At 57.6% G+C, this 17,675-nt stretch overlaps 39 non-coding genes across 39 annotated transcripts; 1 reads left to right on the plus strand and 38 right to left on the minus strand.

The window, feature by feature from the left end:
* Positions 1-212: 212 nt before the first annotated feature.
* On the minus strand, positions 213-376 carry LOC142190741 (U1 spliceosomal RNA). Its single transcript, XR_012714420.1, has one exon. It is a non-coding gene; the product is annotated as a U1 spliceosomal RNA (small nuclear RNA).
* A 329-nt stretch (positions 377-705) lies between these two features.
* Positions 706-863, plus strand: LOC142190742 (U1 spliceosomal RNA). The gene has a single exon (XR_012714421.1). It is a non-coding gene; the product is annotated as a U1 spliceosomal RNA (small nuclear RNA).
* Positions 864-1,067: 204 nt separating this feature from the next.
* LOC142190728 (U1 spliceosomal RNA) lies at positions 1,068-1,231 on the minus strand. The gene has a single exon (XR_012714408.1). It is a non-coding gene; the product is annotated as a U1 spliceosomal RNA (small nuclear RNA).
* Positions 1,232-1,973: 742 nt separating this feature from the next.
* Positions 1,974-2,089, minus strand: LOC142190779 (U5 spliceosomal RNA). Its single transcript, XR_012714433.1, has one exon. It is a non-coding gene; the product is annotated as a U5 spliceosomal RNA (small nuclear RNA).
* Positions 2,090-2,391: 302 nt separating this feature from the next.
* On the minus strand, positions 2,392-2,507 carry LOC142190781 (U5 spliceosomal RNA). The gene has a single exon (XR_012714435.1). It is a non-coding gene; the product is annotated as a U5 spliceosomal RNA (small nuclear RNA).
* Positions 2,508-2,832: 325 nt separating this feature from the next.
* On the minus strand, positions 2,833-2,948 carry LOC142190782 (U5 spliceosomal RNA). The gene has a single exon (XR_012714436.1). It is a non-coding gene; the product is annotated as a U5 spliceosomal RNA (small nuclear RNA).
* Positions 2,949-3,272: 324 nt separating this feature from the next.
* On the minus strand, positions 3,273-3,388 carry LOC142190876 (U5 spliceosomal RNA). Its single transcript, XR_012714526.1, has one exon. It is a non-coding gene; the product is annotated as a U5 spliceosomal RNA (small nuclear RNA).
* A 324-nt stretch (positions 3,389-3,712) lies between these two features.
* LOC142190784 (U5 spliceosomal RNA) lies at positions 3,713-3,828 on the minus strand. The gene has a single exon (XR_012714437.1). It is a non-coding gene; the product is annotated as a U5 spliceosomal RNA (small nuclear RNA).
* Positions 3,829-4,152: 324 nt separating this feature from the next.
* On the minus strand, positions 4,153-4,268 carry LOC142190785 (U5 spliceosomal RNA). Its single transcript, XR_012714438.1, has one exon. It is a non-coding gene; the product is annotated as a U5 spliceosomal RNA (small nuclear RNA).
* Positions 4,269-4,592: 324 nt separating this feature from the next.
* Positions 4,593-4,708, minus strand: LOC142190786 (U5 spliceosomal RNA). Its single transcript, XR_012714439.1, has one exon. It is a non-coding gene; the product is annotated as a U5 spliceosomal RNA (small nuclear RNA).
* Positions 4,709-5,032: 324 nt separating this feature from the next.
* LOC142190787 (U5 spliceosomal RNA) lies at positions 5,033-5,148 on the minus strand. The gene has a single exon (XR_012714440.1). It is a non-coding gene; the product is annotated as a U5 spliceosomal RNA (small nuclear RNA).
* Positions 5,149-5,471: 323 nt separating this feature from the next.
* Positions 5,472-5,587, minus strand: LOC142190788 (U5 spliceosomal RNA). The gene has a single exon (XR_012714441.1). It is a non-coding gene; the product is annotated as a U5 spliceosomal RNA (small nuclear RNA).
* Positions 5,588-5,912: 325 nt separating this feature from the next.
* On the minus strand, positions 5,913-6,028 carry LOC142190789 (U5 spliceosomal RNA). Its single transcript, XR_012714442.1, has one exon. It is a non-coding gene; the product is annotated as a U5 spliceosomal RNA (small nuclear RNA).
* A 324-nt stretch (positions 6,029-6,352) lies between these two features.
* On the minus strand, positions 6,353-6,468 carry LOC142190883 (U5 spliceosomal RNA). The gene has a single exon (XR_012714532.1). It is a non-coding gene; the product is annotated as a U5 spliceosomal RNA (small nuclear RNA).
* Positions 6,469-6,792: 324 nt separating this feature from the next.
* On the minus strand, positions 6,793-6,908 carry LOC142190790 (U5 spliceosomal RNA). The gene has a single exon (XR_012714443.1). It is a non-coding gene; the product is annotated as a U5 spliceosomal RNA (small nuclear RNA).
* A 324-nt stretch (positions 6,909-7,232) lies between these two features.
* LOC142190791 (U5 spliceosomal RNA) lies at positions 7,233-7,348 on the minus strand. The gene has a single exon (XR_012714444.1). It is a non-coding gene; the product is annotated as a U5 spliceosomal RNA (small nuclear RNA).
* Positions 7,349-7,673: 325 nt separating this feature from the next.
* Positions 7,674-7,789, minus strand: LOC142190793 (U5 spliceosomal RNA). The gene has a single exon (XR_012714446.1). It is a non-coding gene; the product is annotated as a U5 spliceosomal RNA (small nuclear RNA).
* A 325-nt stretch (positions 7,790-8,114) lies between these two features.
* On the minus strand, positions 8,115-8,230 carry LOC142190794 (U5 spliceosomal RNA). The gene has a single exon (XR_012714447.1). It is a non-coding gene; the product is annotated as a U5 spliceosomal RNA (small nuclear RNA).
* A 325-nt stretch (positions 8,231-8,555) lies between these two features.
* Positions 8,556-8,671, minus strand: LOC142190795 (U5 spliceosomal RNA). Its single transcript, XR_012714448.1, has one exon. It is a non-coding gene; the product is annotated as a U5 spliceosomal RNA (small nuclear RNA).
* A 325-nt stretch (positions 8,672-8,996) lies between these two features.
* Positions 8,997-9,112, minus strand: LOC142190796 (U5 spliceosomal RNA). The gene has a single exon (XR_012714449.1). It is a non-coding gene; the product is annotated as a U5 spliceosomal RNA (small nuclear RNA).
* A 325-nt stretch (positions 9,113-9,437) lies between these two features.
* LOC142190797 (U5 spliceosomal RNA) lies at positions 9,438-9,553 on the minus strand. Its single transcript, XR_012714450.1, has one exon. It is a non-coding gene; the product is annotated as a U5 spliceosomal RNA (small nuclear RNA).
* Positions 9,554-9,878: 325 nt separating this feature from the next.
* LOC142190798 (U5 spliceosomal RNA) lies at positions 9,879-9,994 on the minus strand. Its single transcript, XR_012714451.1, has one exon. It is a non-coding gene; the product is annotated as a U5 spliceosomal RNA (small nuclear RNA).
* Positions 9,995-10,319: 325 nt separating this feature from the next.
* Positions 10,320-10,435, minus strand: LOC142190799 (U5 spliceosomal RNA). Its single transcript, XR_012714452.1, has one exon. It is a non-coding gene; the product is annotated as a U5 spliceosomal RNA (small nuclear RNA).
* Positions 10,436-10,760: 325 nt separating this feature from the next.
* Positions 10,761-10,876, minus strand: LOC142190800 (U5 spliceosomal RNA). The gene has a single exon (XR_012714453.1). It is a non-coding gene; the product is annotated as a U5 spliceosomal RNA (small nuclear RNA).
* A 325-nt stretch (positions 10,877-11,201) lies between these two features.
* On the minus strand, positions 11,202-11,317 carry LOC142190801 (U5 spliceosomal RNA). Its single transcript, XR_012714454.1, has one exon. It is a non-coding gene; the product is annotated as a U5 spliceosomal RNA (small nuclear RNA).
* A 325-nt stretch (positions 11,318-11,642) lies between these two features.
* On the minus strand, positions 11,643-11,758 carry LOC142190802 (U5 spliceosomal RNA). The gene has a single exon (XR_012714455.1). It is a non-coding gene; the product is annotated as a U5 spliceosomal RNA (small nuclear RNA).
* A 325-nt stretch (positions 11,759-12,083) lies between these two features.
* LOC142190880 (U5 spliceosomal RNA) lies at positions 12,084-12,200 on the minus strand. The gene has a single exon (XR_012714529.1). It is a non-coding gene; the product is annotated as a U5 spliceosomal RNA (small nuclear RNA).
* A 325-nt stretch (positions 12,201-12,525) lies between these two features.
* Positions 12,526-12,641, minus strand: LOC142190804 (U5 spliceosomal RNA). Its single transcript, XR_012714457.1, has one exon. It is a non-coding gene; the product is annotated as a U5 spliceosomal RNA (small nuclear RNA).
* Positions 12,642-12,965: 324 nt separating this feature from the next.
* Positions 12,966-13,081, minus strand: LOC142190881 (U5 spliceosomal RNA). Its single transcript, XR_012714530.1, has one exon. It is a non-coding gene; the product is annotated as a U5 spliceosomal RNA (small nuclear RNA).
* A 325-nt stretch (positions 13,082-13,406) lies between these two features.
* LOC142190805 (U5 spliceosomal RNA) lies at positions 13,407-13,522 on the minus strand. Its single transcript, XR_012714458.1, has one exon. It is a non-coding gene; the product is annotated as a U5 spliceosomal RNA (small nuclear RNA).
* Positions 13,523-13,847: 325 nt separating this feature from the next.
* On the minus strand, positions 13,848-13,963 carry LOC142190806 (U5 spliceosomal RNA). Its single transcript, XR_012714459.1, has one exon. It is a non-coding gene; the product is annotated as a U5 spliceosomal RNA (small nuclear RNA).
* Positions 13,964-14,289: 326 nt separating this feature from the next.
* On the minus strand, positions 14,290-14,405 carry LOC142190807 (U5 spliceosomal RNA). Its single transcript, XR_012714460.1, has one exon. It is a non-coding gene; the product is annotated as a U5 spliceosomal RNA (small nuclear RNA).
* A 325-nt stretch (positions 14,406-14,730) lies between these two features.
* Positions 14,731-14,846, minus strand: LOC142190808 (U5 spliceosomal RNA). Its single transcript, XR_012714461.1, has one exon. It is a non-coding gene; the product is annotated as a U5 spliceosomal RNA (small nuclear RNA).
* A 325-nt stretch (positions 14,847-15,171) lies between these two features.
* On the minus strand, positions 15,172-15,287 carry LOC142190809 (U5 spliceosomal RNA). Its single transcript, XR_012714462.1, has one exon. It is a non-coding gene; the product is annotated as a U5 spliceosomal RNA (small nuclear RNA).
* A 324-nt stretch (positions 15,288-15,611) lies between these two features.
* On the minus strand, positions 15,612-15,727 carry LOC142190810 (U5 spliceosomal RNA). The gene has a single exon (XR_012714463.1). It is a non-coding gene; the product is annotated as a U5 spliceosomal RNA (small nuclear RNA).
* Positions 15,728-16,052: 325 nt separating this feature from the next.
* Positions 16,053-16,168, minus strand: LOC142190811 (U5 spliceosomal RNA). Its single transcript, XR_012714464.1, has one exon. It is a non-coding gene; the product is annotated as a U5 spliceosomal RNA (small nuclear RNA).
* Positions 16,169-16,493: 325 nt separating this feature from the next.
* On the minus strand, positions 16,494-16,609 carry LOC142190812 (U5 spliceosomal RNA). Its single transcript, XR_012714465.1, has one exon. It is a non-coding gene; the product is annotated as a U5 spliceosomal RNA (small nuclear RNA).
* A 325-nt stretch (positions 16,610-16,934) lies between these two features.
* On the minus strand, positions 16,935-17,050 carry LOC142190813 (U5 spliceosomal RNA). The gene has a single exon (XR_012714466.1). It is a non-coding gene; the product is annotated as a U5 spliceosomal RNA (small nuclear RNA).
* A 325-nt stretch (positions 17,051-17,375) lies between these two features.
* On the minus strand, positions 17,376-17,491 carry LOC142190816 (U5 spliceosomal RNA). Its single transcript, XR_012714468.1, has one exon. It is a non-coding gene; the product is annotated as a U5 spliceosomal RNA (small nuclear RNA).
* Positions 17,492-17,675: the final 184 nt, after the last annotated feature.

Raw genomic sequence — 17,675 nt, forward strand, 5'->3', positions numbered from 1 at the left:
GTAAGAACCTCCTTTGAATGAGCCTTCAGAAGCCAGTCGCCCAGGTACGGGACTATGAATATGCCTTGAAGGCGCAGGGCGGCAGTGACCGGAGCTATGACCTTTGTGAAGGTGACCATCTGAGTGCCCTGCACAAGGCAGCATCGAGCAACAAACTAGCAAGTGAGAGGAAGGAAGCAAGGAATGAGCACTGTTTTTCAACCAGCGAAAATCAGAGGAAAGCGCGAACGCAGTCCCCCACTACTACAAATTATGCAGTTGAGTTTCACGCATTTGGGTTAATCGCAGGGGTCAGCACATCCGGCGTGCAATGGATGAGCCTCACCCTGGGAGAACGACCTTCGGGATCATGGTATCTCCCCTGCCAGGTAAGTATGAGTTACTTACCGACTGCTAGGCCAGCGCCCCTCCCCCACAGCCCTGCCGCATTGGGGAGGCATTGGCCCTTGGCCAACAGAGGTCCAATTGTGTGGTGCAATGCCGGGCACACCGCATGCATAGGCGGCCGTAGCACGGGCTGCGCTCCATTCCTCTCCCCGACACCCCGCTGCCTGCATACAAATGTTCCCGGCTAGGCATTTCCAAGATGCAGTGCAGCAAGGGCATTAGCATAACACGAAAGGGGAGGGGGCGAATGGATGGCGGCTTCCAGATGCGGCAGGGCTGCGGGGGAGGGGCGCTGGCCTAGCAGTCGGTAAGTAACTCATACTTACCTGGCAGGGGAGATACCATGATCCTGAAGGTTGTTCTCCCAGGGTGAGGCTCATCCATTGCACTCCGGGTGTGCTGACCCCTGCGATTTCCCCAAATGCGGGAAACTCGACTGCATAATTTGTGGTAGTGGGGAACTCTAAAGTTCCAACGGTGTGACTGAATCAGTGGACTGTCGCTCATCCACTAGAGGGAGACAAAGGCCACCTGGAATGCTTTGCTAACACTGTGGCAGCAGCAGCAGGTTCCGATAGTCTAACCATCTGAGTGCACTGCACAGGGCAGCATCGAGCAAGAAACTAGCAAGTGAGAGGGAGGAAGCAAGGAATGAGCACTGTCTTTCAACCAGCGAAAATCAGGGGAAAGCGCGAACGCAGTCCCCCACTACCACAAATTATGCAGTCGAGTTTCCCGCATTTGGGGAAATCGCAGGAGTCAGCACATCCGGCGTGCAATGGATGAGCCTCACCCTGGGAAAACAACCTTCGGGATCATGGTATCTCCCCTGCCAGGTAAGTATGAGTTACTTACCGACTGCTAGGCCAGCGCCCCTCCCCCACAGCCCTGCCGCATTGGGGAGGCATTGGCCCTTGGCCAACAGAGGTCCAATTGTGTGGTGCAATGCCGGGCACACCGCATGCATAGGCGGCCGTAGCACGGGCTGCGCTCCATTCCTCTCCCCGACACCCCGCTGCCTGCATACAAATGTTCCCGGCTAGGCATTTCCAAGATGCAGTGCAGCAAGGGCATTAGCATAACACGAAAGGGGAGGGGGCGAATGGATGGCGGCTTCCAGATGCGGCAGGGCTGCGGGGGAGGGGCGCTGGCCTAGCAGTCGGTAAGTAACTCATACTTACCTGGCAGGAGAGATACCATGATCCCGAAGGTCGTTCTCCCAGGGTGAAAGATTTGTTCGTTCTGAAGAGAAGCCAGAGTATACCGAGTGAGAGGCCCGCCCCCAGGGTCCGAGGCCATGGCCCCGGTCCTGGGCGAGCTCAAGGAGAGCGCCCCAGAAGAGGCACCGCTAAAGAAGTGAACATCACAGCCCCCAAAGGGCAAGATGAGCTATGTGGCAGCAGGCTCCTTTGGCTTCCAGGTGGCAGCTGGAAGCCGCGCGGACCAGCCAATTCCCTGCTGAAGGGAAGGGGGCGGGCCCTGTTCAGGATATGCAGATAAGGCCAGCAGCCACCGACCAGCCTGCAGAAGTTAGAGCCGCCGCTCAAGAACCCAAGCACACTCTATTTTTCAACCCAAGCATTGGAAGCCCCAGCAGGCTGGAGCATGCAAAAATTGCTGCAAAACTCAGTTTCGCTCCTCTCCACGGAAATCTTTAGTAAAAGGCGAAAGATTTGTTCGTTCTGAAGAGAAGCCAGAGTATACCGAGTGAGAGGCCCGCCCCCGGGGTCCGAGGCCATGGCCCCGGTCCTGGGCGAGCTCAAGGAGAGCGCCCCAGAAGAGGCACCGCTAAAGAAGTGAACATCACAGCCCCCAAAGGGCAAGATGAGCTATGTGGCAGCAGGCTCCTTTGGCTTCCAGGTGGCAGCTGGAAGCCGCGCGGACCAGCCAATTACCTGCTGAAGGGATATGCAGATAAGGCCAGCAGCCACCGACCAGCCCGCAGAAGTTAGAGCTGCCGCTCAAGAACCCAAGCACACTCTATTTTTCAACCCAAGCATTGGAAGCCCCAGCAGGCTGGAGCATGCAAAAATTGCTGCAAAACTCAGTTTCGCTCCTCTCCACGGAAATCTTTAGTAAAAGGCGAAAGATTTGTTCGTTCTGAAGAGAAGCCAGAGTATACCGAGTGAGAGGCCCGCCCCCCGGGGTCCGAGGCCATGGCCCCGGTCCTGGGCGAGCTCAAGGAGAGCGCCCCAGAAGAGGCACCGCTAAAGAAGTGAACATCACAGCCCCCAAAGGGCAAGATGAGCTATGTGGCAGCAGGCTCCTTTGGCTTCCAGGTGGCAGCTGGAAGCCGCGCGGACCAGCCAATTCCCTGCTGAAGGGAAGGGGGCGGGCCCTGTTCAGGATATGCAGATAAGGCCAGCAGCCACCGACCAGCCCGCAGAAGTTAGAGCCGCCGCTCAAGAACCCAAGCACACTCTATTTTTCAACCCAAGCATTGGAAGCCCCAGCAGGCTGGAGCATGCAAAAATTGCTGCAAAACTCAGTTTCGCTCCTCTCCACGGAAATCTTTAGTAAAAGGCGAAAGATTTGTTCGTTCTGAAGAGAAGCCAGAGTATACCGAGTGAGAGGCCCGCCCCCGGGGTCCGAGGCCATGGCCCCGGTCCTGGGCGAGCTCAAGGAGAGCGCCCCAGAAGAGGCACCGCTAAAGAAGTGAACATCACAGCCCCCAAAGGGCAAGATGAGCTATGTGGCAGCAGGCTCCTTTGGCTTCCAGGTGGCAGCTGGAAGCCGCGCGGACCAGCCAATTCCCTGCTGAAGGGAAGGGGGCGGGCCCTGTTCAGGATATGCAGATAAGGCCAGCAGCCACCGACCAGCCCGCAGAAGTTAGAGCCGCCGCTCAAGAACCCAAGCACACTCTATTTTTCAACCCAAGCATTGGAAGCCCCAGCAGGCTGGAGCATGCAAAAATTGCTGCAAAACTCAGTTTCGCTCCTCTCCACGGAAATCTTTAGTAAAAGGCGAAAGATTTATTCATTCTGAAGAGAAGCCAGAGTATACCGAGTGAGAAGCCCGCCCCCGGGGTCCGAGGCCATGGCCCCGGTCCTGGGCGAGCTCAAGGAGAGCGCCCCAGAAGAGGCACCGCTAAAGAAGTGAACATCACAGCCCCCAAAGGGCAAGATGAGCTATGTGGCAGCAGGCTCCTTTGGCTTCCAGGTGGCAGCTGGAAGCCGCGCGGACCAGCCAATTCCCTGCTGAAGGGAAGGGGGCGGGCCCTGTTCAGGATATGCAGATAAGGCCAGCAGCCACCGACCAGCCCGCAGAAGTTAGAGCCGCCGCTCAAGAACCCAAGCACACTCTATTTTTCAACCCAAGCATTGGAAGCCCCAGCAGGCTGGAGCATGCAAAAATTGCTGCAAAACTCAGTTTCGCTCCTCTCCACGGAAATCTTTAGTAAAAGGCGAAAGATTTGTTCGTTCTGAAGAGAAGCCAGAGTATACCGAGTGAGAGGCCCGCCCCCGGGGTCCGAGGCCATGGCCCCGGTCCTGGGCGAGCTCAAGGAGAGCGCCCCAGAAGAGGCACCGCTAAAGAAGTGAACATCACAGCCCCCAAAGGGCAAGATGAGCTATGTGGCAGCAGGCTCCTTTGGCTTCCAGGTGGCAGCTGGAAGCCGCGCGGACCAGCCAATTCCCTGCTGAAGGGAAGGGGGCGGGCCCTGTTCAGGATATGCAGATAAGGCCAGCAGCCACCGACCAGCCCGCAGAAGTTAGAGCCGCCGCTCAAGAACCCAAGCACACTCTATTTTTCAACCCAAGCATTGGAAGCCCCAGCAGGCTGGAGCATGCAAAAATTGCTGCAAAACTCAGTTTCGCTCCTCTCCACGGAAATCTTTAGTAAAAGGCGAAAGATTTGTTCGTTCTGAAGAGAAGCCAGAGTATACCGAGTGAGAGGCCCGCCCCCGGGGTCCGAGGCCATGGCCCCGGTCCTGGGCGAGCTCAAGGAGAGCGCCCCAGAAGAGGCACCGCTAAAGAAGTGAACATCACAGCCCCCAAAGGGCAAGATGAGCTATGTGGCAGCAGGCTCCTTTGGCTTCCAGGTGGCAGCTGGAAGCCGCGCGGACCAGCCAATTCCCTGCTGAAGGGAAGGGGGCGGGCCCTGTTCAGGATATGCAGATAAGGCCAGCAGCCACCGACCGGCCCGCAGAAGTTAGAGCCGCCGCTCAAGAACCCAAGCACACTCTATTTTTCAACCCAAGCATTGGAAGCCCCAGCAGGCTGGAGCATGCAAAAATTGCTGCAAAACTCAGTTTCGCTCCTCTCCACGGAAATCTTTAGTAAAAGGCGAAAGATTTGTTCGTTCTGAAGAGAAGCCAGAGTATACCGAGTGAGAGGCCCGCCCCCGGGGTCTGAGGCCATGGCCCCGGTCCTGGGCGAGCTCAAGGAGAGCGCCCCAGAAGAGGCACCGCTAAAGAAGTGAACATCACAGCCCCCAAAGGGCAAGATGAGCTATGTGGCAGCAGGCTCCTTTGGCTTCCAGGTGGCAGCTGGAAGCCGCGCGGACCAGCCAATTCCCTGCTGAAGGGAAGGGGGCGGGCCCTGTTCAGGATATGCAGATAAGGCCAGCAGCCACCGACCAGCCCGCAGAAGTTAGAGCCGCCGCTCAAGAACCCAAGCACACTCTATTTTTCAACCCAAGCATTGGAAGCCCCAGCAGGCTGGAGCATGCAAAAATTGCTGCAAAACTCAGTTTCGCTCCTCTCCACGGAAATCTTTAGTAAAAGGCGAAAGATTTGTTCGTTCTGAAGAGAAGCCAGAGTATACCGAGTGAGAGGCCCGCCCCCGGGGTCCGAGGCCATGGCCCCGGTCCTGGGGAGCTCAAGGAGAGCGCCCCAGAAGAGGCACCGCTAAAGAAGTGAACATCACAGCCCCCAAAGGGCAAGATGAGCTATGTGGCAGCAGGCTCCTTTGGCTTCCAGGTAGCAGCTGGAAGCCGCGCGGACCAGCCAATTCCCTGCTGAAGGGAAGGGGGCGGGCCCTGTTCAGGATATGCAGATAAGGCCAGCAGCCACCGACCAGCCCGCAGAAGTTAGAGCCGCCGCTCAAGAACCCAAGCACACTCTATTTTTCAACCCAAGCATTGGAAGCCCCAGCAGGCTGGAGCATGCAAAAATTGCTGCAAAACTCAGTTTCGCTCCTCTCCACGGAAATCTTTAGTAAAAGGCGAAAGATTTGTTCGTTCTGAAGAGAAGCCAGAGTATACCGAGTGAGAGGCCCGCCCCCCGGGGTCCGAGGCCATGGCCCCGGTCCTGGGCGAGCTCAAGGAGAGCGCCCCAGAAGAGGCACCGCTAAAGAAGTGAACATCACAGCCCCCAAAGGGCAAGATGAGCTATGTGGCAGCAGGCTCCTTTGGCTTCCAGGTGGCAGCTGGAAGCCGCGCGGACCAGCCAATTCCCTGCTGAAGGGAAGGGGGCGGGCCCTGTTCAGGATATGCAGATAAGGCCAGCAGCCACCGACCAGCCCGCAGAAGTTAGAGCCGCCGCTCAAGAACCCAAGCACACTCTATTTTTCAACCCAAGCATTGGAAGCCCCAGCAGGCTGGAGCATGCAAAAATTGCTGCAAAACTCAGTTTCGCTCCTCTCCACGGAAATCTTTAGTAAAAGGCGAAAGATTTGTTCGTTCTGAAGAGAAGCCAGAGTATACCGAGTGAGAGGCCCGCCCCCGGGGTCCGAGGCCATGGCCCCGGTCCTGGGCGAGCTCAAGGAGAGCGCCCCAGAAGAGGCACCGCTAAAGAAGTGAACATCACAGCCCCCAAAGGGCAAGATGAGCTATGTGGCAGCAGGCTCCTTTGGCTTCCAGGTGGCAGCTGGAAGCCGCGCGGACCAGCCAATTCCCTGCTGAAGGGAAGGGGGCGGGCCCTGTTCAGGATATGCAGATAAGGCCAGCAGCCAACGACCAGCCCGCAGAAGTTAGAGCCGCCCCTTAAGAACCCAAGCACACTCTATTTTTCAACCCAAGCATTGGAAGCCCCAGCAGGCTGGAGCATGCAAAAATTGCTGCAAAACTCAGTTTCGCTCCTCTCCACGGAAATCTTTAGTAAAAGACGAAAGATTTGTTCATTCTGAAGAGAAGCCAGAGTATACCGAGTGAGAGGTCCGCCCCCGGGGTCCGAGGCCATGGCCCCGGTCCTGGGCGAGCTCAAGGAGAGCGCCCCAGAAGAGGCACTGCTAAAGAAGTGAACATCACAGCCCCCAAAGGGCAAGATGAGCTATGTGGCAGCAGGCTCCTTTGGCTTCCAGGTGGCAGCTGGAAGCCGCGCGGACCAGCCAATTCCCTGCTGAAGGGAAGGGGGCGGGCCCTGTTCAGGATATGCAGATAAGGCCAGCAGCCACCGACCAGCCCGCAGAAGTTAGAGCCGCCGCTCAAGAACCCAAGCACACTCTATTTTTCAACCCAAGCATTGGAAGCCCCAGCAGGCTGGAGCATGCAAAAATTGCTGCAAAACTCAGTTTCGCTCCTCTCCACGGAAATCTTTAGTAAAAGGCGAAAGATTTGTTCGTTCTGAAGAGAAGCCAGAGTATACCGAGTGAGAGGCCCGCCCCCGGGGTCCGAGGCCATGGCCCCGGTCCTGGGCGAGCTCAAGGAGAGCGCCCCAGAAGAGGCACCGCTAAAGAAGTGAACATCACAGCCCCCAAAGGGCAAGATGAGCTATGTGGCAGCAGGCTCCTTTGGCTTCCAGGTGGCAGCTGGAAGCCGCGCGGACCAGCCAATTCCCTGCTGAAGGGAAGGGGGCGGGCCCTGTTCAGGATATGCAGATAAGGCCAGCAGCCACCGACCAGCCCGCAGAAGTTAGAGCCGCCGCTCAAGAACCCAAGCACACTCTATTTTTCAACCCAAGCATTGGAAGCCCCAGCAGGCTGGAGCATGCAAAAATTGCTGCAAAACTCAGTTTCGCTCCTCTCCACGGAAATCTTTAGTAAAAGGCGAAAGATTTGTTCGTTCTGAAGAGAAGCCAGAGTATACCGAGTGAGAGGCCCGCCCCCCGGGGTCCGAGGCCATGGCCCCGGTCCTGGGCGAGCTCAAGGAGAGCGCCCCAGAAGAGGCACCGCTAAAGAAGTGAACATCACAGCCCCCAAAGGGCAAGATGAGCTATGTGGCAGCAGGCTCCTTTGGCTTCCAGGTGGCAGCTGGAAGCCGCGCGGACCAGCCAATTCCCTGCTGAAGGGAAGGGGGCGGGCCCTGTTCAGGATATGCAGATAAGGCCAGCAGCCACCGACCAGCCCGCAGAAGTTAGAGCCGCCGCTCAAGAACCCAAGCACACTCTATTTTTCAACCCAAGCATTGGAAGCCCCAGCAGGCTGGAGCATGCAAAAATTGCTGCAAAACTCAGTTTCGCTCCTCTCCACGGAAATCTTTAGTAAAAGGCGAAAGATTTGTTCGTTCTGAAGAGAAGCCAGAGTATACCGAGTGAGAGGCCCGCCCCCCGGGGTCCGAGGCCATGGCCCCGGTCCTGGGCGAGCTCAAGGAGAGCGCCCCAGAAGAGGCACCGCTAAAGAAGTGAACATCACAGCCCCCAAAGGGCAAGATGAGCTATGTGGCAGCAGGCTCCTTTGGCTTCCAGGTGGCAGCTGGAAGCCGCGCGGACCAGCCAATTCCCTGCTGAAGGGAAGGGGGCGGGCCCTGTTCAGGATATGCAGATAAGGCCAGCAGCCACCGACCAGCCCGCAGAAGTTAGAGCCGCCGCTCAAGAACCCAAGCACACTCTATTTTTCAACCCAAGCATTGGAAGCCCCAGCAGGCTGGAGCATGCAAAAATTGCTGCAAAACTCAGTTTCGCTCCTCTCCACGGAAATCTTTAGTAAAAGGCGAAAGATTTGTTCGTTCTGAAGAGAAGCCAGAGTATACCGAGTGAGAGGCCCGCCCCCCGGGGTCCGAGGCCATGGCCCCGGTCCTGGGCGAGCTCAAGGAGAGCGCCCCAGAAGAGGCACCGCTAAAGAAGTGAACATCACAGCCCCCAAAGGGCAAGATGAGCTATGTGGCAGCAGGCTCCTTTGGCTTCCAGGTGGCAGCTGGAAGCCGCGCGGACCAGCCAATTCCCTGCTGAAGGGAAGGGGGCGGGCCCTGTTCAGGATATGCAGATAAGGCCAGCAGCCACCGACCAGCCCGCAGAAGTTAGAGCCGCCGCTCAAGAACCCAAGCACACTCTATTTTTCAACCCAAGCATTGGAAGCCCCAGCAGGCTGGAGCATGCAAAAATTGCTGCAAAACTCAGTTTCGCTCCTCTCCACGGAAATCTTTAGTAAAAGGCGAAAGATTTGTTCGTTCTGAAGAGAAGCCAGAGTATACCGAGTGAGAGGCCCGCCCCCCGGGGTCCGAGGCCATGGCCCCGGTCCTGGGCGAGCTCAAGGAGAGCGCCCCAGAAGAGGCACCGCTAAAGAAGTGAACATCACAGCCCCCAAAGGGCAAGATGAGCTATGTGGCAGCAGGCTCCTTTGGCTTCCAGGTGGCAGCTGGAAGCCGCGCGGACCAGCCAATTCCCTGCTGAAGGGAAGGGGGCGGGCCCTGTTCAGGATATGCAGATAAGGCCAGCAGCCACCGACCAGCCCGCAGAAGTTAGAGCCGCCGCTCAAGAACCCAAGCACACTCTATTTTTCAACCCAAGCATTGGAAGCCCCAGCAGGCTGGAGCATGCAAAAATTGCTGCAAAACTCAGTTTCGCTCCTCTCCACGGAAATCTTTAGTAAAAGGCGAAAGATTTGTTCGTTCTGAAGAGAAGCCAGAGTATACCGAGTGAGAGGCCCGCCCCCCGGGGTCCGAGGCCATGGCCCCGGTCCTGGGCGAGCTCAAGGAGAGCGCCCCAGAAGAGGCACCGCTAAAGAAGTGAACATCACAGCCCCCAAAGGGCAAGATGAGCTATGTGGCAGCAGGCTCCTTTGGCTTCCAGGTGGCAGCTGGAAGCCGCGCGGACCAGCCAATTCCCTGCTGAAGGGAAGGGGGCGGGCCCTGTTCAGGATATGCAGATAAGGCCAGCAGCCACCGACCAGCCCGCAGAAGTTAGAGCCGCCGCTCAAGAACCCAAGCACACTCTATTTTTCAACCCAAGCATTGGAAGCCCCAGCAGGCTGGAGCATGCAAAAATTGCTGCAAAACTCAGTTTCGCTCCTCTCCACGGAAATCTTTAGTAAAAGGCGAAAGATTTGTTCGTTCTGAAGAGAAGCCAGAGTATACCGAGTGAGAGGCCTGCCCCCCGGGGTCCGAGGCCATGGCCCCGGTCCTGGGCGAGCTCAAGGAGAGCGCCCCAGAAGAGGCACCGCTAAAGAAGTGAACATCACAGCCCCCAAAGGGCAAGATGAGCTATGTGGCAGCAGGCTCCTTTGGCTTCCAGGTGGCAGCTGGAAGCCGCGCGGACCAGCCAATTCCCTGCTGAAGGGAAGGGGGCGGGCCCTGTTCAGGATATGCAGATAAGGCCAGCAGCCACCGACCAGCCCGCAGAAGTTAGAGCCGCCGCTCAAGAACCCAAGCACACTCTATTTTTCAACCCAAGCATTGGAAGCCCCAGCAGGCTGGAGCATGCAAAAATTGCTGCAAAACTCAGTTTCGCTCCTCTCCACGGAAATCTTTAGTAAAAGGCGAAAGATTTGTTCGTTCTGAAGAGAAGCCAGAGTATACCGAGTGAGAGGCCCGCCCCCCGGGGTCCGAGGCCATGGCCCCGGTCCTGGGCGAGCTCAAGGAGAGCGCCCCAGAAGAGGCACCGCTAAAGAAGTGAACATCACAGCCCCCAAAGGGCAAGATGAGCTATGTGGCAGCAGGCTCCTTTGGCTTCCAGGTGGCAGCTGGAAGCCGCGCGGACCAGCCAATTCCCTGCTGAAGGGAAGGGGGCGGGCCCTGTTCAGGATATGCAGATAAGGCCAGCAGCCACCGACCAGCCCGCAGAAGTTAGAGCCGCCGCTCAAGAACCCAAGCACACTCTATTTTTCAACCCAAGCATTGGAAGCCCCAGCAGGCTGGAGCATGCAAAAATTGCTGCAAAACTCAGTTTCGCTCCTCTCCACGGAAATCTTTAGTAAAAGGCGAAAGATTTGTTCGTTCTGAAGAGAAGCCAGAGTATACCGAGTGAGAGGCCCGCCCCCCGGGGTCCGAGGCCATGGCCCCGGTCCTGGGCGAGCTCAAGGAGAGCGCCCCAGAAGAGGCACCGCTAAAGAAGTGAACATCACAGCCCCCAAAGGGCAAGATGAGCTATGTGGCAGCAGGCTCCTTTGGCTTCCAGGTGGCAGCTGGAAGCCGCGCGGACCAGCCAATTCCCTGCTGAAGGGAAGGGGGCGGGCCCTGTTCAGGATATGCAGATAAGGCCAGCAGCCACCGACCAGCCCGCAGAAGTTAGAGCCGCCGCTCAAGAACCCAAGCACACTCTATTTTTCAACCCAAGCATTGGAAGCCCCAGCAGGCTGGAGCATGCAAAAATTGCTGCAAAACTCAGTTTCGCTCCTCTCCACGGAAATCTTTAGTAAAAGGCGAAAGATTTGTTCGTTCTGAAGAGAAGCCAGAGTATACCGAGTGAGAGGCCCGCCCCCCGGGGTCCGAGGCCATGGCCCCGGTCCTGGGCGAGCTCAAGGAGAGCGCCCCAGAAGAGGCACCGCTAAAGAAGTGAACATCACAGCCCCCAAAGGGCAAGATGAGCTATGTGGCAGCAGGCTCCTTTGGCTTCCAGGTGGCAGCTGGAAGCCGCGCGGACCAGCCAATTCCCTGCTGAAGGGAAGGGGGCGGGCCCTGTTCAGGATATGCAGATAAGGCCAGCAGCCACCGACCAGCCCGCAGAAGTTAGAGCCGCCGCTCAAGAACCCAAGCACACTCTATTTTTCAACCCAAGCATTGGAAGCCCCAGCAGGCTGGAGCATGCAAAAATTGCTGCAAAACTCAGTTTCGCTCCTCTCCACGGAAATCTTTAGTAAAAGGCGAAAGATTTGTTCGTTCTGAAGAGAAGCCAGAGTATACCGAGTGAGAGGCCCGCCCCCCGGGGTCCGAGGCCATGGCCCCGGTCCTGGGCGAGCTCAAGGAGAGCGCCCCAGAAGAGGCACCGCTAAAGAAGTGAACATCACAGCCCCCAAAGGGCAAGATGAGCTATGTGGCAGCAGGCTCCTTTGGCTTCCAGGTGGCAGCTGGAAGCCGCGCGGACCAGCCAATTCCCTGCTGAAGGGAAGGGGGCGGGCCCTGTTCAGGATATGCAGATAAGGCCAGCAGCCACCGACCAGCCCGCAGAAGTTAGAGCCGCCGCTCAAGAACCCAAGCACACTCTATTTTTCAACCCAAGCATTGGAAGCCCCAGCAGGCTGGAGCATGCAAAAATTGCTGCAAAACTCAGTTTCGCTCCTCTCCACGGAAATCTTTAGTAAAAGGCGAAAGATTTGTTCGTTCTGAAGAGAAGCCAGAGTATACCGAGTGAGAGGCCCGCCCCCCGGGGTCCGAGGCCATGGCCCCGGTCCTGGGCGAGCTCAAGGAGAGCGCCCCAGAAGAGGCACCGCTAAAGAAGTGAACATCACAGCCCCCAAAGGGCAAGATGAGCTATGTGGCAGCAGGCTCCTTTGGCTTCCAGGTGGCAGCTGGAAGCCGCGCGGACCAGCCAATTCCCTGCTGAAGGGAAGGGGGCGGGCCCTGTTCAGGATATGCAGATAAGGCCAGCAGCCACCGACCAGCCCGCAGAAGTTAGAGCCGCCGCTCAAGAACCCAAGCACACTCTATTTTTCAACCCAAGCATTGGAAGCCCCAGCAGGCTGGAGCATGCAAAAAATTGCTGCAAAACTCAGTTTCGCTCCTCTCCACGGAAATCTTTAGTAAAAGGCGAAAGATTTGTTCGTTCTGAAGAGAAGCCAGAGTATACCGAGTGAGAGGCCCGCCCCCCGGGGTCCGAGGCCATGGCCCCGGTCCTGGGCGAGCTCAAGGAGAGCGCCCCAGAAGAGGCACCGCTAAAGAAGTGAACATCACAGCCCCCAAAGGGCAAGATGAGCTATGTGGCAGCAGGCTCCTTTGGCTTCCAGGTGGCAGCTGGAAGCCGCGCGGACCAGCCAATTCCCTGCTGAAGGGAAGGGGGCGGGCCCTGTTCAGGATATGCAGATAAGGCCAGCAGCCACCGACCAGCCCGCAGAAGTTAGAGCCGCCGCTCAAGAACCCAAGCACACTCTATTTTTCAACCCAAGCATTGGAAGCCCCAGCAGGCTGGAGCATGCAAAAATTGCTGCAAAACTCAGTTTCGCTCCTCTCCACGGAAATCTTTAGTAAAAGGCGAAAGATTTGTTCGTTCTGAAGAGAAGCCAGAGTATACCGAGTGAGAGGCCCGCCCCCCGGGGTCCGAGGCCATGGCCCCGGTCCTGGGCGAGCTCAAGGAGAGCGCCCCAGAAGAGGCACCGCTAAAGAAGTGAACATCACAGCCCCCAAAGGGCAAGATGAGCTATGTAGCAGCAGGCTCCTTTGGCTTCCAGGTGGCAGCTGGAAGCCGCGCGGACCAGCCAATTCCCTGCTGAAGGGAAGGGGGCGGGCCCTGTTCAGGATATGCAGATAAGGCCAGCAGCCACCGACCAGCCCGCAGAAGTTAGAGCCGCCGCTCAAGAACCCAAGCACACTCTATTTTTCAACCCAAGCATTGGAAGCCCAGCAGGCTGGAGCATGCAAAAATTGCTGCAAAACTCAGTTTCGCTCCTCTCCACGGAAATCTTTAGTAAAAGGCGAAAGATTTGTTCGTTCTGAAGAGAAGCCAGAGTATACCGAGTGAGAGGCCCGCCCCCCGGGGTCCGAGGCCATGGCCCCGGTCCTGGGCGAGCTCAAGGAGAGCGCCCCAGAAGAGGCACCGCTAAAGAAGTGAACATCACAGCCCCCAAAGGGCAAGATGAGCTATGTGGCAGCAGGCTCCTTTGGCTTCCAGGTGGCAGCTGGAAGCCGCGCGGACCAGCCAATTCCCTGCTGAAGGGAAGGGGGCGGGCCCTGTTCAGGATATGCAGATAAGGCCAGCAGCCACCGACCAGCCCGCAGAAGTTAGAGCCGCCGCTCAAGAACCCAAGCACACTCTATTTTTCAACCCAAGCATTGGAAGCCCCAGCAGGCTGGAGCATGCAAAAATTGCTGCAAAACTCAGTTTCGCTCCTCTCCACGGAAATCTTTAGTAAAAGGCGAAAGATTTGTTCGTTCTGAAGAGAAGCCAGAGTATACCGAGTGAAAGGCCCGCCCCCCGGGGTCCGAGGCCATGGCCCCGGTCCTGGGCGAGCTCAAGGAGAGCGCCCCAGAAGAGGCACCGCTAAAGAAGTGAACATCACAGCCCCCAAAGGGCAAGATGAGCTATGTGGCAGCAGGCTCCTTTGGCTTCCAGGTGGCAGCTGGAAGCCGCGCGGACCAGCCAATTCCCTGCTGAAGGGAAGGGGGCGGGCCCTGTTCAGGATATGCAGATAAGGCCAGCAGCCACCGACCAGCCCGCAGAAGTTAGAGCCGCCGCTCAAGAACCCAAGCACACTCTATTTTTCAACCCAAGCATTGGAAGCCCCAGCAGGCTGGAGCATGCAAAAATTGCTGCAAAACTCAGTTTCGCTCCTCTCCACGGAAATCTTTAGTAAAAGGCGAAAGATTTGTTCGTTCTGAAGAGAAGCCAGAGTATACCGAGTGAGAGGCCCGCCCCCCGGGGTCCGAGGCCATGGCCCCTGGTCCTGGGCGAGCTCAAGGAGAGCGCCCCAGAAGAGGCACCGCTAAAGAAGTGAACATCACAGCCCCCAAAGGGCAAGATGAGCTATGTGGCAGCAGGCTCCTTTGGCTTCCAGGTGGCAGCTGGAAGCCGCGCGGACCAGCCAATTCCCTGCTGAAGGGAAGGGGGCGGGCCCTGTTCAGGATATGCAGATAAGGCCAGCAGCCACCGACCAGCCCGCAGAAGTTAGAGCCGCCGCTCAAGAACCCAAGCACACTCTATTTTTCAACCCAAGCATTGGAAGCCCCAGCAGGCTGGAGCATGCAAAAATTGCTGCAAAACTCAGTTTCGCTCCTCTCCACGGAAATCTTTAGTAAAAGGCGAAAGATTTGTTCGTTCTGAAGAGAAGCCAGAGTATACCGAGTGAAAGGCCCGCCCCCCGGGGTCCGAGGCCATGGCCCCGGTCCTGGGCGAGCTCAAGGAGAGCGCCCCAGAAGAGGCACCGCTAAAGAAGTGAACATCACAGCCCCCAAAGGGCAAGATGAGCTATGTGGCAGCAGGCTCCTTTGGCTTCCAGGTGGCAGCTGGAAGCCGCGCGGACCAGCCAATTCCCTGCTGAAGGGAAGGGGGCGGGCCCTGTTCAGGATATGCAGATAAGGCCAGCAGCCACCGACCAGCCCGCAGAAGTTAGAGCCGCCGCTCAAGAACCCAAGCACACTCTATTTTTCAACCCAAGCATTGGAAGCCCCAGCAGGCTGGAGCATGCAAAAATTGCTGCAAAACTCAGTTTCGCTCCTCTCCACGGAAATCTTTAGTAAAAGGCGAAAGATTTGTTCGTTCTGAAGAGAAGCCAGAGTATACCGAGTGAGAGGCCCGCCCCCCGGGGTCCGAGGCCATGGCCCCGGTCCTGGGCGAGCTCAAGGAGAGCGCCCCAGAAGAGGCACCGCTAAAGAAGTGAACATCACAGCCCCCAAAGGGCAAGATGAGCTATGTGGCAGCAGGCTCCTTTGGCTTCCAGGTGGCAGCTGGAAGCCGCGCGGACCAGCCAATTCCCTGCTGAAGGGAAGGGGGCGGGCCCTGTTCAGGATATGCAGATAAGGCCAGCAGCCACCGACCAGCCCGCAGAAGTTAGAGCCGCCGCTCAAGAACCCAAGCACACTCTATTTTTCAACCCAAGCATTGGAAGCCCCAGCAGGCTGGAGCATGCAAAAATTGCTGCAAAACTCAGTTTCGCTCCTCTCCACGGAAATCTTTAGTAAAAGGCGAAAGATTTGTTCGTTCTGAAGAGAAGCCAGAGTATACCGAGTGAGAGGCCCGCCCCCCGGGGTCCGAGGCCATGGCCCTGGTCCTGGCGAGCTCAAGGAGAGCGCCCCAGAAGAGGCACCGCTAAAGAAGTGAACATCACAGCCCCCAAAGGGCAAGATGAGCTATGTGGCAGCAGGCTCCTTTGGCTTCCAGGTGGCAGCTGGAAGCCGCGCGGACCAGCCAATTCCCTGCTGAAGGGAAGGGGGCGGGCCCTGTTCAGGATATGCAGATAAGGCCAGCAGCCACCGACCAGCCCGCAGAAGTTAGAGCCGCCGCTCAAGAACCCAAGCACACTCTATTTTTCAACCCAAGCATTGGAAGCCCCAGCAGGCTGGAGCATGCAAAAATTGCTGCAAAACTCAGTTTCGCTCCTCTCCACGGAAATCTTTAGTAAAAGGCGAAAGATTTGTTCGTTCTGAAGAGAAGCCAGAGTATACCGAGTGAGAGGCCCGCCCCCCGGGGTCCGAGGCCATGGCCCCGGTCCTGGGCGAGCTCAAGGAGAGCGCCCCAGAAGAGGCACCGCTAAAGAAGTGAACATCACAGCCCCCAAAGGGCAAGATGAGCTATGTGGCAGCAGGCTCCTTTGGCTTCCAGGTGGCAGCTGGAAGCCGCGCGGACCAGCCAATTCCCTGCTGAAGGGAAGGGGGCGGGCCCTGTTCAGGATATGCAGATAAGGCCAGCAGCCACCGACCAGCCCGCAGAAGTTAGAGCCGCCGCTCAAGAACCCAAGCACACTCTATTTTTCAACCCAAGCATTGGAAGCCCCAGCAGGCTGGAGCATGCAAAAATTGCTGCAAAACTCAGTTTCGCTCCTCTCCACGGAAATCTTTAGTAAAAGGCGAAAGATTTGTTCGTTCTGAAGAGAAGCCAGAGTATACCGAGTGAGAGGCCCGCCCCCCGGGGTCCGAGGCCATGGCCCCGGTCCTGGGCGAGCTCAAGGAGAGCGCCCCAGAAGAGGCACCGCTAAAGAAGTGAACATCACAGCCCCCAAAGGGCAAGATGAGCTATGTGGCAGCAGGCTCCTTTGGCTTCCAGGTGGCAGCTGGAAGCCGCGCGGACCAGCCAATTCCCTGCTGAAGGGAAGGGGGCGGGCCCTGTTCAGGATATGCAGATAAGGCCAGCAGCCACCGACCAGCCCGCAGAAGTTAGAGCCGCCGCTCAAGAACCCAAGCACACTCTATTTTTCAACCCAAGCATTGGAAGCCCCAGCAGGCTGGAGCATGCAAAAATTGCTGCAAAACTCAGTTTCGCTCCTCTCCACGGAAATCTTTAGTAAAAGGCGAAAGATTTGTTCGTTCTGAAGAGAAGCCAGAGTATACCGAGTGAGAGGCCCGCCCCCCGGGGTCCGAGGCCATGGCCCCGGTCCTGGGCGAGCTCAAGGAGAGCGCCCCAGAAGAGGCACCGCTAAAGAAGTGAACATCACAGCCCCCAAAGGGCAAGATGAGCTATGTGGCAGCAGGCTCCTTTGGCTTCCAGGTGGCAGCTGGAAGCCGCGCGGACCAGCCAATTCCCTGCTGAAGGGAAGGGGGCGGGCCCTGTTCAGGATATGCAGATAAGGCCAGCAGCCACCGACCAGCCCGCAGAAGTTAGAGCCGCCGCTCAAGAACCCAAGCACACTCTATTTTTCAACCCAAGCATTGGAAGCCCCAGCAGGCTGGAGCATGCAAAAATTGCTGCAAAACTCAGTTTCGCTCCTCTCCACGGAAATCTTTAGTAAAAGGCGAAAGATTTGTTCGTTCTGAAGAGAAGCCAGAGTATACCGAGTGAGAGGCCCGCCCCCCGGGGTCCGAGGCCATGGCCCCGGTCCTGGGCGAGCTCAAGGAGAGCGCCCCAGAAGAGGCACCGCTAAAGAAGTGAACATCACAGCCCCCAAAGGGCAAGATGAGCTATGTGGCAGCAGGCTCCTTTGGCTTCCAGGTGGCAGCTGGAAGCCGCGCGGACCAGCCAATTCCCTGCTGAAGGGAAGGGGGCGGGCCCTGTTCAGGATATGCAGATAAGGCCAGCAGCCACCGACCAGCCCGCAGAAGTTAGAGCCGCCGCTCAAGAACCCAAGCACACTCTATTTTTCAACCCAAGCATTGGAAGCCCCAGCAGGCTGGAGCATGCAAAAATTGCTGCAAAACTCAGTTTCGCTCCTCTCCACGGAAATCTTTAGTAAAAGGCGAAAGATTTGTTCGTTCTGAAGAGAAGCCAGAGTATACCGAGTGAGAGGCCCGCCCCCCGGGGTCCGAGGCCATGGCCCCGGTCCTGGGCGAGCTCAAGGAGAGCGCCCCAGAAGAGGCACCGCTAAAGAAGTGAACATCACAGCCCCCAAAGGGCAAGATGAGCTATGTGGCAGCAGGCTCCTTTGGCTTCCAGGTGGCAGCTGGAAGCCGCGCGGACC

The sequence above is a fragment of the Leptodactylus fuscus genome, chromosome 1 (assembly GCF_031893055.1).
Source record: "Leptodactylus fuscus isolate aLepFus1 chromosome 1, aLepFus1.hap2, whole genome shotgun sequence".
NCBI classification, from domain to species: Eukaryota; Metazoa; Chordata; class Amphibia; order Anura; family Leptodactylidae; genus Leptodactylus; species Leptodactylus fuscus.